Below are 13,610 nucleotides of genomic sequence, written 5' to 3' on the forward strand. Positions count from 1 at the left end.
AGCTAAAATTGTGTGTCAAAAACTGATAAAATTTAAAACTGATTAATCTCGGTTGACATTTTGTCGAGTGGGGAAGTCACTAGCACAGCATTGGTCGATGTCGAGCTCACTTCACTTCGCAAGTGATTAGGTGATGTTTACAGAATGAAAAATCAAGGTCGTTCTGAATCGAATGCGAAGTGAGAGTGAATAGCGAAGTGAAATGCGAGTTGTTGTTCGAATTTTATAGAATCGACGTGCAGGCAGGCCTTGGCCCTGTTGCGCCCCGCTGGGGTTGCTGACAGTATTCTACTTGTGTAGCCCTTTCATTTGATACCCATATTGGGGGGGCTGTGCCATTTTGTGCCGGCGGCCATATTGGATTTAATTAAAGGTGTATACAAAATTTCAGACCAATCGGTTGACAGGAAGAGGGTGAAATTTGAATTACTAAATTTGATCCAAGAATAAATAATAAAACAAACGGGGTGAGCTAAAGGCTAAATAAAACCGTTTAAATATCTCGTAATGTTGAAACTGATTGTAATTTTTAGGAAAGCTCTTTCATTATATCTAGCCGAATATAAGAAATGGCAATAAAAGTTGATAATGATCTGTAAAATCTGATTTTTTATGCAATAAATTGTGAAAAAGTGCCCATCCCTCCCCTACCTCCCCTAAAGTATGAAATGACATTTCGAATCGAAGTGAAATGCGAGTTGTTGATCGAATTTTATAGAATCGCAGGGCTGAACCGCTGCGCTATCAATCTCGAATTCCAAGGCTAGACCACTAACCGTCACTCGCTCTGTCATGGGTTTCCCTTTTATGCACCGAATAGTATAAAAACACTCACCGTCATCGTCACCGCCGTACACCGTACTTTGTTCGACGTATTTCACTCTGCCCTTGTTAGGGCACATTTTACGCAAATGACCTTTATTATTGCACTTGAAATTTTTATACCGGCACTGATTGGATTTATTTTTGGTAAACTCACACACTGCACTTCTCTTTCTTGGAGATACTGAAGACGCCATCCGCGGCTGCTGCGGCCGCCGCCGGCATCGCCGACGCCTGGCGTGCACAACGCACGCTCTCCTTTCGATCGCCTATGCGAGAGCCAGCTCCCTCTGATCCTGCACGAATAACTTGTCGCGCTCACGTCCCGGTAACATGCCCATTATGAATTTGTCCAGTAAAGCTTCCTCCAAATTTTTGAATGCGCCAATCCTCTAAATCTTGCCGCCCATTGAGTTTGCGTTTCGCCTGGTCGCTGACTTGCTGCATAGAAAATCGACTTCTCTGCAAACCCGAACCTTTTTGGTGTGAAATGGCTGTTGAGTAGTTTTACGATCGCGTCGTAACCCATTTCTTCCACCTTGTTCGGTAACGCCAACTAGTGAGTCACTAGTGAGCTTGAACGTCGATTCGCATAATGACGTTAATAGTATCGCTCGACGCTTGATGGTTGCTTTGTCGGTTTCAAAATGTATGTTATTGGCGATAAACCATTAATCGCAACATAAAGTTGTTCCACTCTTATGATGAGTGGTCAAACGTTGTAAGAACGCCAAAAGTCGCTCCCGTGTTCATATTTCGATATCTCAACTAGGCGCTTTCTATGAAGAAATGCGTAAGTTGATTGGCGTTTCCATAAAAAACTGCACTCCATTAAGATCCCTAGATGGTTCCCAAAAGCTCACTGCTAAGCAGGATATACTTGATCGTTGGGCAGAGCACTTTAACCACCTGCTCAATGTAGATCGATCAGCAGATCTTGAGCATATCAGGCGTATCCATCCTCTGCCGCCGAATGAGTCGCTTGCTGAACCACTAACTTTTGCTGAAGTTGTTCAAGCCATCAAAGAGCAGAAAAATAAAAAAGCAGTTGGCGTTGATAACATCGCCGGAGAACTGCTGAAATACGGAGGGGAGCAACTTCATACTTACATCTGGCAAATTTTTGATCGCATTTGGAACGAGGAAACAATACCACCTGAATTTAAAATATCCCGTATACAGACACTGTATAAAAACAAAGGAGACCGTTCCGTCTGCAACTCCTACCGGGGTATATCGCTCCTCTCTGTCCCTGGGAAGATATTTGCCAGAGTTCTTCTCAACCGGCTTTTACCAGTCTCCGAAGCCATATTGCCAGAAACTCAGTTTGGGTTTCGACCTAACCGGCGAAGCCATCTTTTCCATCAGGCAACTCCAGGAAAAAAGCCGAGAACAAGGCCAACCTTTGTGTATGTGCTTCGTGGACTTAGAAAAAGCTTTTGACTGCGTACCGAGGGAAGCCCTCTGGACTTTACTGGCAAAATTAGGTTGTCCTGAGAAGTTTGTGAGAATGATTCGCCTTCTGCACGACGAGATGACCTGCTGTGTTACCTATAATGGTGACCAGTCAGAGTTCTTTCCTGTCACCTGTGGGGTCAAACAAGGTTGTGTGCTTGCGCCAACACTGTTTGCTCTCTACTTTTCTGTCGTTGTCAGTGAAGCACTCAAACAAACTTCTGCTGGAATCAAAATACGTTTCAGGACTGATGGGGGACTTCTCAACCTGGCCAGATTAAAAGCATATACTAAAGTATCCCATGCTCTTATAACGGAGATCATGTACGCTGATGATCTGTGTTTTGTTACCAACTCTGCACAAGAGCTCCAGAACCTGATGACTAACCTTCAGGAAGTCTGTTGTCGTTTCGGTCTAAAAATCAGTGTTAAGAAAACTGAGGTAATGGCAATCGACTCTGAAGGAGTTACAGAACCTATCAAGGTAAACATTGGCGATACTGAGCTGAAGCAAGTGAATACCTTCAAATATCTGGGCAGCACAATTACATCCAAGTGTGACCTTGATACCGAAATAAACCATCGCATTGGCGCTGCATCAGCTGCTTTCGGTAAATTACGAGCCAAGGTCTTACACACACATGATTTGAAGCTTTCGATAAAAATCTCCGTTTACAAGGCCATAGTCCTCCCAAATCTTTTATACTCGGCTGAAACATGGGTCCTCTATCGGAAACATATACGGGCGCTGGACCGATTTCATCTAAAGTGCATCGATCGGTGGAAGTGGATCGATCGGATTAGAAATACCGAAGTGCTACGACGCGCGAATGTCTGCGGCATAGAAGCGTACCTGATGCGGCGACAGCTCAGATGGTGCGGTCATGTTTTATGCATGGATGATGATAGGGTGGCCAAACGCATCTTCTTTTCTGAACTCCAGAACGGCAGACGGAAACAAGGTGGCCAGTTCTTACGCTTCAAGGATGTTCAGAAAAGACACATGAAAAGGTGCAACATTGATCCTCAGAACTGGGAGACAAAAGCCATTTGCCGCCCTGAATGGAGAGGCCTACTTAAAAATGCGATCAAAGATTTCGAAGAGCAAAGGAAATCCGCACTGGATGCGAGGCGTGATGCTCTTAAGGCTAAAACACCAGTAGCCATTCATTATAACTACGTGGACGGTATTCTAACGTGCAGCCAATGCTCGCGCACGTTTACACATAAAATAGGGTACTGCAGCCATCAAAGGGCGCATAGAAGAGCTGATCATCCTAGCTCTTCTCTCAATGGTAGCTGAAAGCAGTCACCATAGCCGAAATCGGCAGGGAAGTATATATTTCGATATATGAGTCCGCTCGTCGCCGCTTGTAATGCATTTGCGCGGGAATTGCGGGTTAATTAAACACGCTAGTCTATTGCACAACACTAATTTTATTCGCAAAAAAGCACGACGTACCAACGTCACGGCGCGCATTCGGCGCCAGGTTTACCAACCTAACACTCCTACATTATACAAGCTGTTGATTTCCATCCGTGCAATATTAAAGAAAATACCAGTATATTATAGTATATTATATTGTTCCTATAGACACTGTGCAATAAATAGTCGATATTTAATTAAGAAATTAATAACATTGTTAACTTATTATACACAAATGTAATATATATTTATATATACATATTTATGTATGTATTTAATTATTAAGTCACAATTGTAATGTAAATAAATAACTATATTATCCCTTTAGATGTAAGTTAAGAATTAAACAGTATATATATGTTGTGTTGAGATAGTTTTAAGTTAATTTGCTGCGCCCTAACAGGGTAATGTATACCTAGGATAAGGATGCATTTCTGTAACTGTATACATTTTTGCAATAAATAAATAAATAAATAAGTATTGACATGACGCAAGCGTTTCATTGTGTAAATCATAATATCCTGATAAAAAAAGTTGGAAGATTACGGTATAGGAGGAAATATTTAGCACTCATGGAGTCCTATTTAAAGAACAGAAAACAGTATATGGAAGTAACACGAATAGATTTAGAGAATAAAAAAGAAGAAATCTTTAAATCAGATGTAGGTACGTTTGCTGTGCAACAGGGAAGCGATTTGGGTCCGCTTCTGTTTCTCATATAAATTAATGATCTGCCCAAAGTCACACGACATCCAATGACGCTATTTGCTGATGAAAGCACTGTGGTAATTGAATCAGAAAATAAGAGTATGAGTTTATATGAAAATTACACTATTTCCTCGATAATCAATTGGATGACCAATAATAACCTAAAAGTAAATTTAGGCTAAACTAAAATTATGTGGTTCAGCTAACGTAAAGTTACTCCCCAATTAAATATTAATTATAAAGGTACGCCACTGAGCACTACAGAAAAAGCAAAATTTCTAGGCGTAACCATTGACACAAAATTAAACTGGAAGGCTCATTCTGAAGAACTTAATAAAAGATTAAGTACATCGTCGTATGCCATGGAAACTTCCATATGTCGTGAATTCGGAGGCATTAGTTACGGCATACCATGGCATCGTAGGTTCTGAGTTAAGATTTGGCATCTTATTCTGAGGCAACTCCACGATTAAGGTAATACTGTTCAAATCCCAAAAAAGGTGTATCAGGGCAATGTTTGGATTAGATACCACAGACAGTTGCAAGCCTTATTTTATAAAACATATAATATTAACCCTACCATCTTTATTTATTTATGAAACTGTTGTCAAAACGAATTCAAATTTATTTAACGGTCTCTCGGGCCGTTGACATCACTTCCATCTTCAAACCTCGAGGACCGATCGTTGACTCAGTTAACCCGTTAACCCGATATCAGCACTTAGAGCAACTTCGTCAGCACTTCAGGTCACGATGGTGTAAGGAATATGTGTCGGAGCTCCAGCAACGAACGAAATGGCGATCCTGCACAAAGCCATTAGAAAAAGGCACTCTTATGCTCATTAAGGAGGACAGGGTACCTCCTTTAAAGTGGCGCCTGGGCCGAGTCACAGAGGTGTTCCCTGGACATGATGGCATCAGTCGTGTCGCGGACATCATGATTTCAAGCGGTGATGTGGTTCGTCGGGCTTTCAGCAAGATATGCCCCTTACCTACAGCTCACTTGGAAGATTCTGGTTGAGAGTCGAGCTCTCAACGCCCGGGGGGATGTTCGGGATACCCAGAACGTTAAACCTTTTTTCGGCACAAACTCTAAAACCTGAAAAGTGGGAACCTCTTTGTGTCTGTGTTATGTGTTGTTATGTTTTTTGTTTTCCTGTCAAAATAAGCTTGCGGAATACAACACTTTTATTATTTTTCACGAAGCATTTTTATTCAATTTAATATACAGTCCTATTCAACAAAAATATAATCTACAGTAACAGAAAAGGTTTCAATTTTTCGAAGTGATCAATATTTTTTTTATGTGTGAATCTCTAACGCCTTGTATACTTTAAAACCGTGGTAAAAGAATAAAATATCTTTATCGTAACAATAATGGTCCTTGTGAGATTATTCGACAAAGAAGACGGATCACAATCCATACAAAATGGCCCCATGTCCTATAACAAAGTGACGTATCTCAAAAAAAGATAAAAAATGTTTCAAAAAATATGGCATACTCTCTAACTTAATCTTTTTACACCTTCATATAAAAAAATGCTTTCAAAATTGTTCAGGCGCTGTTATGAAAACATGGTTCCTAAGATTATTTATGGAACATTTTTTTAAATTATTTTTTTGTTTGATAGGGTATACCTCATAGGTGGCCCCATAATCATCAGGTCAGGGTCTGATGATGGAAACCCTGAGAAATCCAGGGCAACTTTTGGAAGTTGTAGGCATGCGCAGGATACAAAATTGACTTTGAGGTGTATGTCTGACTAGCTTCTGCCAGCGGTTTCACCCGCATCCCGTGGGAACTACTTCCCGTACTGGGATAAAAAGTAGCCTATAGCCTTCCTCGATTAATGGGCTATCTAACACTGAAAGAAATTTTCAAATCGGACCAGTAGTTCCTGAGATTAGCGCGTTCAAACAAACAAACTCTTCAGCTTTATAATATTAGTATAGATAGATAACACTACGCAACAGTGATGGTTTGGAGCTGACCCGATGTTGGAGAGGAAAGAAGGTCGAGGGAACTCGACAACTGACTATGTAAACTACCTCGTATTTGGTCATATATGATTTGTATTGAATAGACGTTCCAATAGTGAAGGTTTGGAGCTGACCTGATGATGGCCACCCGAGAAAGTTGATCCATCTTCTTTCTGATGTTAATTATGTAATTAGAAAGTTAAATAATAAGACATTTAGAGATATAGTTCTTGTAGATTGAAGCCATTTAATACTAGGTTGTAAATAATTATCTTGGTTACTATATAATGATTGAGGATTTTTCTCAAGTTTATTTTAAAATTACATGTTACCTGGAACGAGTTGTACGAGCATTGCCGGTGAAGGGATAGGATGATGGTGAGCTACCTCATCTTCGTGAGAAGTTGTCCACAGCAGAGCTGCTTCATCTTCAGTACGAAGGAAGATGAAAATAACCAGTGTGTCAAGCTTATCTTATTATTTTAATATTTTTGTGTAAATCTACTCCAGAAATTATTATAGATCTTTCGGATTTGGAAGAATCTTTGGATGGTGAATTGAGGTTGAGATCAACTTCACAATAAGGGGCATAGCCTCGCGAAGAGTGTTTGCTTGACACAGTGGTTTCTGCCGAAGATTTATGATCCATATATTTGATTCATTAATATTCCAAAATTTTAATTATAGATAATTTGTTGGAATGGATGTTGGTAGGTGAGAAACTTTGATAACGGTGAGTTATCCCTTGATCTGACGCTTTCGCGTCCGACGAAGTTGTAAGTTGCCAATACAGAGTTTTTGTTAGTTTTAAAAGGTAAGCCCTTCAGGACGGATGTTCACTTTGGATAATCCTTTGCTATTAGCAACTCGATCCGCAACTTTTACCACGTTTTTGTTGCGGACTAGTTAATGCTAACGTGCGTTATTGTGGTGCACCTTGGCACAGTTAAATCATTAACTTTTGGTAGTTCATTTATTTATTTCTCAACATTTATATTATTTACATTTTTAAATATTAAATATAATTTAATATTTGAAGAAAAAACATTTAAAAGTATAATAAACTTTATTATTAGTCGGTTACGCATGTTATCGTTAACTAGGCCATTGTAAGGGACGTCTTATTGTTAAATTCAGTGCGTAGGTAATATTCTGCTAGGTTCAGGTAGGTAAAATTTACATAATTGTCCAGCGGAAGCTGCGCTTTTGAGATAAAGTTTCAACTGATACTTTATCCTAAGGGCGTAGCTAATGTCTCTAAAAACTCTTTAGTCGTAAGGTTTTATCTATACTAATATTATAAAGCTGAAGAGTTTGTTTGTTTGTTTGTTTGAACGCGCTAATCTCAGGAACTACTGGTCCGATTTGAAAATTTCTTTCAGTGTTAGATAGCCCATTTATCGAGGAAGGTTATAGGCTACTTTTTATCCCAGTACGGGAAGTAGTTCCCACGGGATGCGGGTGAAACCGCTGGCAGAAGCTAGTTCATTATATTTTATTACAGATCGGACAATTATTTAAATGTGTTCCATGAAAAAGAATAGGATTAGGTTATTTATATTGAAGTTGTCACTTCACCATACGAGTTCGTACAATAAACGTCGAATTATCAAAATCAAGTTTTTCACTTGAGCAAGCGAGAATCTCCCGGTCCCACATTACGTCATTATTTTGGAAACTTGGCTGAGCTTCTACACTTTTTTTTTGGGAGGGGGAAATCCTCACGGACTTCCTCCGCCTGGGGAGAGGCGGAGGGTTTTGCCGGACTCCTACCGGCTAAAACCCCCTTGTGTCCTGCTAGCACGTGTGCGCGGGGCCGCGGGAATCCAAATTCTTCCGCAGCCCCACACTAGTGCTGGCCCTCGCACGGGCCTCGTCTCTTGCACGGGGTAGTGAGGTGTTCGCCTACCCCGTGCATCACCTCAGGGGTACGCGCCGACAAACACGCGCGCCACCGCCTCGGGTCCATTGAGTGGGGGCGGGAACTTCCCCAAGTCCCTCGCCCTTGGACCCATTCATGGGGGGCGGAAGGGGGCGTTGTCCGCCCTTCTCTTGCGCCCGGTGCGCCTTATACGGCCGGGGAAGGGAGTCGAAATCTCCCGTTCCGTAGATTCCTTCTGCGACATCACTTCATCGCAAAAGGACACCACCGCGTCCCACGACTCTGCATTGGCGACCATCCTCCGCACTACGGCCGGCAGTGACAGATCGCCTCCAATTTCATCGTGTCCTCCCCGCAATGGACGCAGGGGTGCACCGAGCGTCCGGCTCCCTGTCTATGCGGCACAGGAACTTGCCGAAGCACCCATGCCCCGACAGCACCTGGGTCACCCTCAATGACAGGGAGCCGTGCCTTCTCTCAAGCCAGTCGTCGAGTACTGGCCGGATCGCCTCGATGGTAGCAAGGCCGGCGGTAGGGCGCAGCAACCTTTGCCGCCATTTAGCTTCTACAATGGCTTGATTCTGCAAATTTTACTTAAGCGATATACGACTCAATTACGATTGAAGTGTACGGGGCATTCCGCAATTTTTTCTTAAGAAAATTAATCTTTCATCGTTTCAATAATTATATTGTCTGCAAATGATTTACGATTGCAATATGACGGTTGAGCAGACTCCCCTGCAGACCAAACAGCCGACCATTGGAAAACCAATGAAATGTCATTGGAATACGATTGGTCTTATATTAGTAGCAGAATGCCCGCTAAGGTTAAAACTGCTGTTGAAATTCAATTGTTATCCGTTTGTCAGATTATTAACTCAGCAGAATCAATACTTAAGCAAAACAAATAATTATGAGATGCAATGAGCAATTTGTTAAAACAAAGAGGAATTTCAAACAGTCGATGATTACTTAATTATCTAACTATCTATTTGTAAACAAATGAGTTTATGTTGCAAACATAGTGAGTATTACTTTTCTACTATTCATAAGCCGTGATGGAGAGCACTGTTGCTATATAAAAGAGAACTGATTTTATTAAGCGTGTCATTAAAAGAAAAATTCAAATGAAGAAATCATTCAGTGTAAATTGGTGTTCCAATAATTCGTTATGTGTGATTGGACTGTTTGGTGTAACGTGTGGATTTCGGCACACGATATTTAACGCATTTATTTCAATAAATTCACACACATCAAAGGAATTTACGATTATATTCGCTTGAGAACCTTGTAATTCGGAAAGTTCATCTAGTCCCTCTAGATGAACTTTCGCTATTGTCACGAAGAACATTGCAAAGACCTCGTGTATAGGATATAATCTTTGCTGCTGTGACCCCTGTGTTAGTGATTACTGTGAAGTGTAGGGCAAATAGTTCTAAAGACAATATGCTTAGTTTGACTGTACTTTGTATCTTATTATTGAATATTCCGTCTTGTCTAAATTTAGGTAAGTGATTCGTTTTAACTTCTTATTTTTTTAATGGTCAATAAGCTCAAAATGAGAGTGAGTCGTGGTGGCCTAGTGGCTAAATAACCAACCTCTCAAGAATGACTGTGGATTTGATTCCAGGACAGGCCAGTACCAATGAAATTTTTCAAAGTTTGTATAACTATGTTTCGGAGGGCACGATGAACCCGGTGAGGTCCCGGCTGTCATTTTAACATCATTGGCAGTCGTTACGGGTAGTCAAGAGCCAGAAAGTCTGGCAATCAGACTTACCAAGGGGTATCGGGCTGTGAAAGTCAGGCAGCCCCTCAGCAGAGGTTCGGCAAGTTAGACTGGAAGCCTAGCCCAACATGGTAGCGAAAGGCAAGGCATGATGCTAAGGCATTTATATATTCGTTATGTTTTCAGTACTTTCTTCTGCAAGTTGTGGCATTGACAACTCTCCAATAACGCATGTGTATGATGGAATCACTCGCATTGAGACCTACCCTTGGCTCGGAATCCTATGGTACCCGCATGGTAAGTATCTTGGAAATCATTGTCGAAGAGGGATCCTGGACTAGTCTGTAATCCCCAATTTTCCTTGAGCAAGCGTGACATTCTGTGGATCACGTGAAGAAATGTTGTTAATGTTCACTGGGCCCTACAGTAGTAAGTATAATAAAAGGTTGATGATAGAATCTAAAATGACACTACGATTTTGAGTTTGTTTCAACATTTCTCTAATGGTTCATTCATCTAAGGGTTGGTCAGATAGGAAATCTCACTGCTCCTCCGATGTCAAAAGAAATTGACGTGTAAAAGAAATTTACGTAATGTAGGCACGGCATGCAAAATAAACGATCCCATTTTAATTTTGTAGCGTTTGCTCCACGTAACTTTGCAATTCTGAAATCAGTAATTTCATCAGACTCCCAGGGCATATATTCATACAGATATTTTCAAGCTTTGCTTGCCCGAAGTTGGTTATAATTTATTTCAGAAAAAAATATATGTACACACATCAAAAAAAGTTTGCATAGGCTCCTATAATTCTTTAAATTTAACTTTATCAAGAAATAAACCGACTTCCCAAAACACTAAAAAGCAAAAAAAAAACTATTTTTAGGTGCATCGGCCTAGAAGTCGGTGTCTAATGGATGTTACTAAGTTAATTTTGCCACCGACTTCTAGGTCGATGCACCTAAAAATAGTTTTTTTTTTGCTTTTTAGTGTTTTGGGAAGTCGGTTTAATTTTTTTGTAAAAAAGTTTTTTATTTAAAGCTTTTCAGTGATACGAATAGTTGTCACTATCCATACAAGTGAGAAGTTCTCATCAATACAAAGAATATAAGTCTAAATACGAGGTATTTTACATATTCAGTTGTCGAGTTCCCTCGACTTACTTTCTCTGGTCTCCATCATCAGGTCAGCTCCAAACCTTCACTGTTGCAAAGGTCTTGTCAATACAAATAATTTAAGCCCAAACACGAGGTAGTTTACATATTCAGTTGTCGAGTTCCCTCGACCCTCTCTGGTTTCCATCATCAGATCAGCTCCAAATCTTCACAGTTGAATAGTGCTTTTAGGCGTACACCTGAGTGTCAAGTTTTTACCCTATGTATGCCTACAACTTTCGAAGGTTGCCCTCGATTTCTCAGGGTTTCCATCATCAGATCCTGACCTGATGACTATGGGACCAACTGGCAGCTATTCCGAGTCGAACAAAAAAAGAATCACGTAAATTGGTCTATAAACCTCGGAGTAATCGATGTACATACATAGAAAAAAAAAAAATAAAAAAACATACCGGCCGAATTGATAACCTCCTCCTTTTTGGGAAGTCGGTTAAAAAATCTATGTTGTACCTACCCTGTTTGAAATTAAAATATAAAACTATTTTTATATAGTTTATTTAAAAAAATTGAGCCTTTAATCATAATTTAATTGTGATAGAAATTTCATAGAAAGAAAAAGACTGTTTAATTAAACTTAAACAACAATTTATTATTAAAAGGTGTAAATTCCATATAAAATAACTCCTCCCCGGGCTCGAACACATGCGAAGATCCTCCTGGGCATGCTGAGGATCAAGTCCAGCATTTCCTGGGGTAACCTATCCCATTCTTCAATAGTGGCTTCCCTGAGCTCTGGAACTGTCTGGGGACGTGGCTCACGGTTCCATACTGCTCCTTCAAGAGCATCCCACGCGTGCTCTATTGGGTTTAAGGCGGTCGAGCCGGCAGGCCAGTCTAATCGAGTGATATCGTATTCTTTAAGAGCAGTATTGACTCGTTGTGCTCGATGTGCGGGCGCATTATCAACGACCAGTACAAATAGGTGCCCATGGTTTACTCTGAATGGTCTGACGATATCATCAACAGCAACTGCTCTGTACATGTCTGCTGTCATGAAGCCCCGATACGGGATCAAAGGCGTTCTAGCTCCAATCATAAGGCCACCCCAAAAGGACATCGATTTTCCTCCTTGGTGAACTGCTCCAGTGGCAGTTCTTTGTCTTACACGGTCGCCTGGTCTTCTCCAGATACGGGCACGTCGGTTATCTGGATTCGTCAAAGAACAGACAGTTTTGCCAAATGTTTTCGTCCTCACCTTCTTCATTTTGCCGAAGTCTTGGCCACTACAATCTTCGTTGTTTACGTTGCCGGGAATTGAGCGGAGCTCGCCTAGGCCTCCGTGCTCGTGATCCAGCCTGGTGCAAGCAATTGCGAACGGTCTGCGTGCTAACTTCAAGCCCAGAGGCGGCCTTGACTTCTTCTTTTATTTTAGTGGCATTGATTGTTGGATCACGGGTTACCAGCAATCTAATATAGCCCTTTTGGGCAGCTGTCAAAACAGTTGGGCGACCGCTGCGGGGTCGGTCAGCTAAATTCCCCATCCCGTGATACCTCTGCAACGTAGCCCCGACACAGGATTGGGGTATAGCAAGTCTGCGTGCTTTTTCTCTCGTGGTGTATCCTACTTCAAAAATCCTCTTGGCATTTTTTCAATCACAACTTTCCGCGAAAAATATCTTGAATTCCTTATGATTGACTAAATCAGATTTCTGAATGAGTGTAAGCTAGGACTGAAAGCCTTTTTATATGAAAAAAACAATTGAACGGGGTTATTATTTTATGTTCTAATTCTTTATTTTGAAATAAAGAATCTAAAAAGAAGAAAAACTCATAATATAATCTACAGTAACAAAAAAGATTTCACTTTTTCGAAATGATCGCAAACTTTTTTTGATGTATATGTGTGTATGTGTATGTTGAAAACACTTTGAAAACACTGCGCTTGTTACGTCAAATGTCTAAGTTCAGAATTGCAAAGTTAATAGACTGATTGTTGATGACAGTTGGTGAAAACTTTGACTGATTGAGTTCTTGGACTATTTCTGTAGGTATTAAAAATTACAATGATGAAGATGATTTTACTTTTAGGTTCTAAACGTTATACAGTAGCCGTGGTGCTCGTGACAAGACAGATAGCACTCGGAGCTGCTACTGAAATAGACGAGTTGCCTAAAGATAACTTCAGGTAAATATAAGATTTTAAATATATATAGATATTTAAATATTTAACTCGAAAGGAATAATGTTTTGGAGGTACTTTATCTATCTTGGCTGCTACATACCCCGTGGAGCGGCGAAGAACATCTAGTTATCTATACATATAATAAATCTGTAAAAAAACTGTGTCTGTACATTGAATATATTAAAAAAATATTAATTGGGTGGGGTTTAGAAACAGTAATGGAGCACAAATCCAAAAAAAAAATTCTGTCTGTATGTCTGTATGTCTGTATGTCTGTATGTCTGTATGTCTGTATGTCTGTATGTCTGTTT

This window comes from Helicoverpa zea, chromosome 24 (assembly GCF_022581195.2).
Source record: "Helicoverpa zea isolate HzStark_Cry1AcR chromosome 24, ilHelZeax1.1, whole genome shotgun sequence".
Lineage (NCBI taxonomy): Eukaryota > Metazoa > Arthropoda > Insecta > Lepidoptera > Noctuidae > Helicoverpa > Helicoverpa zea.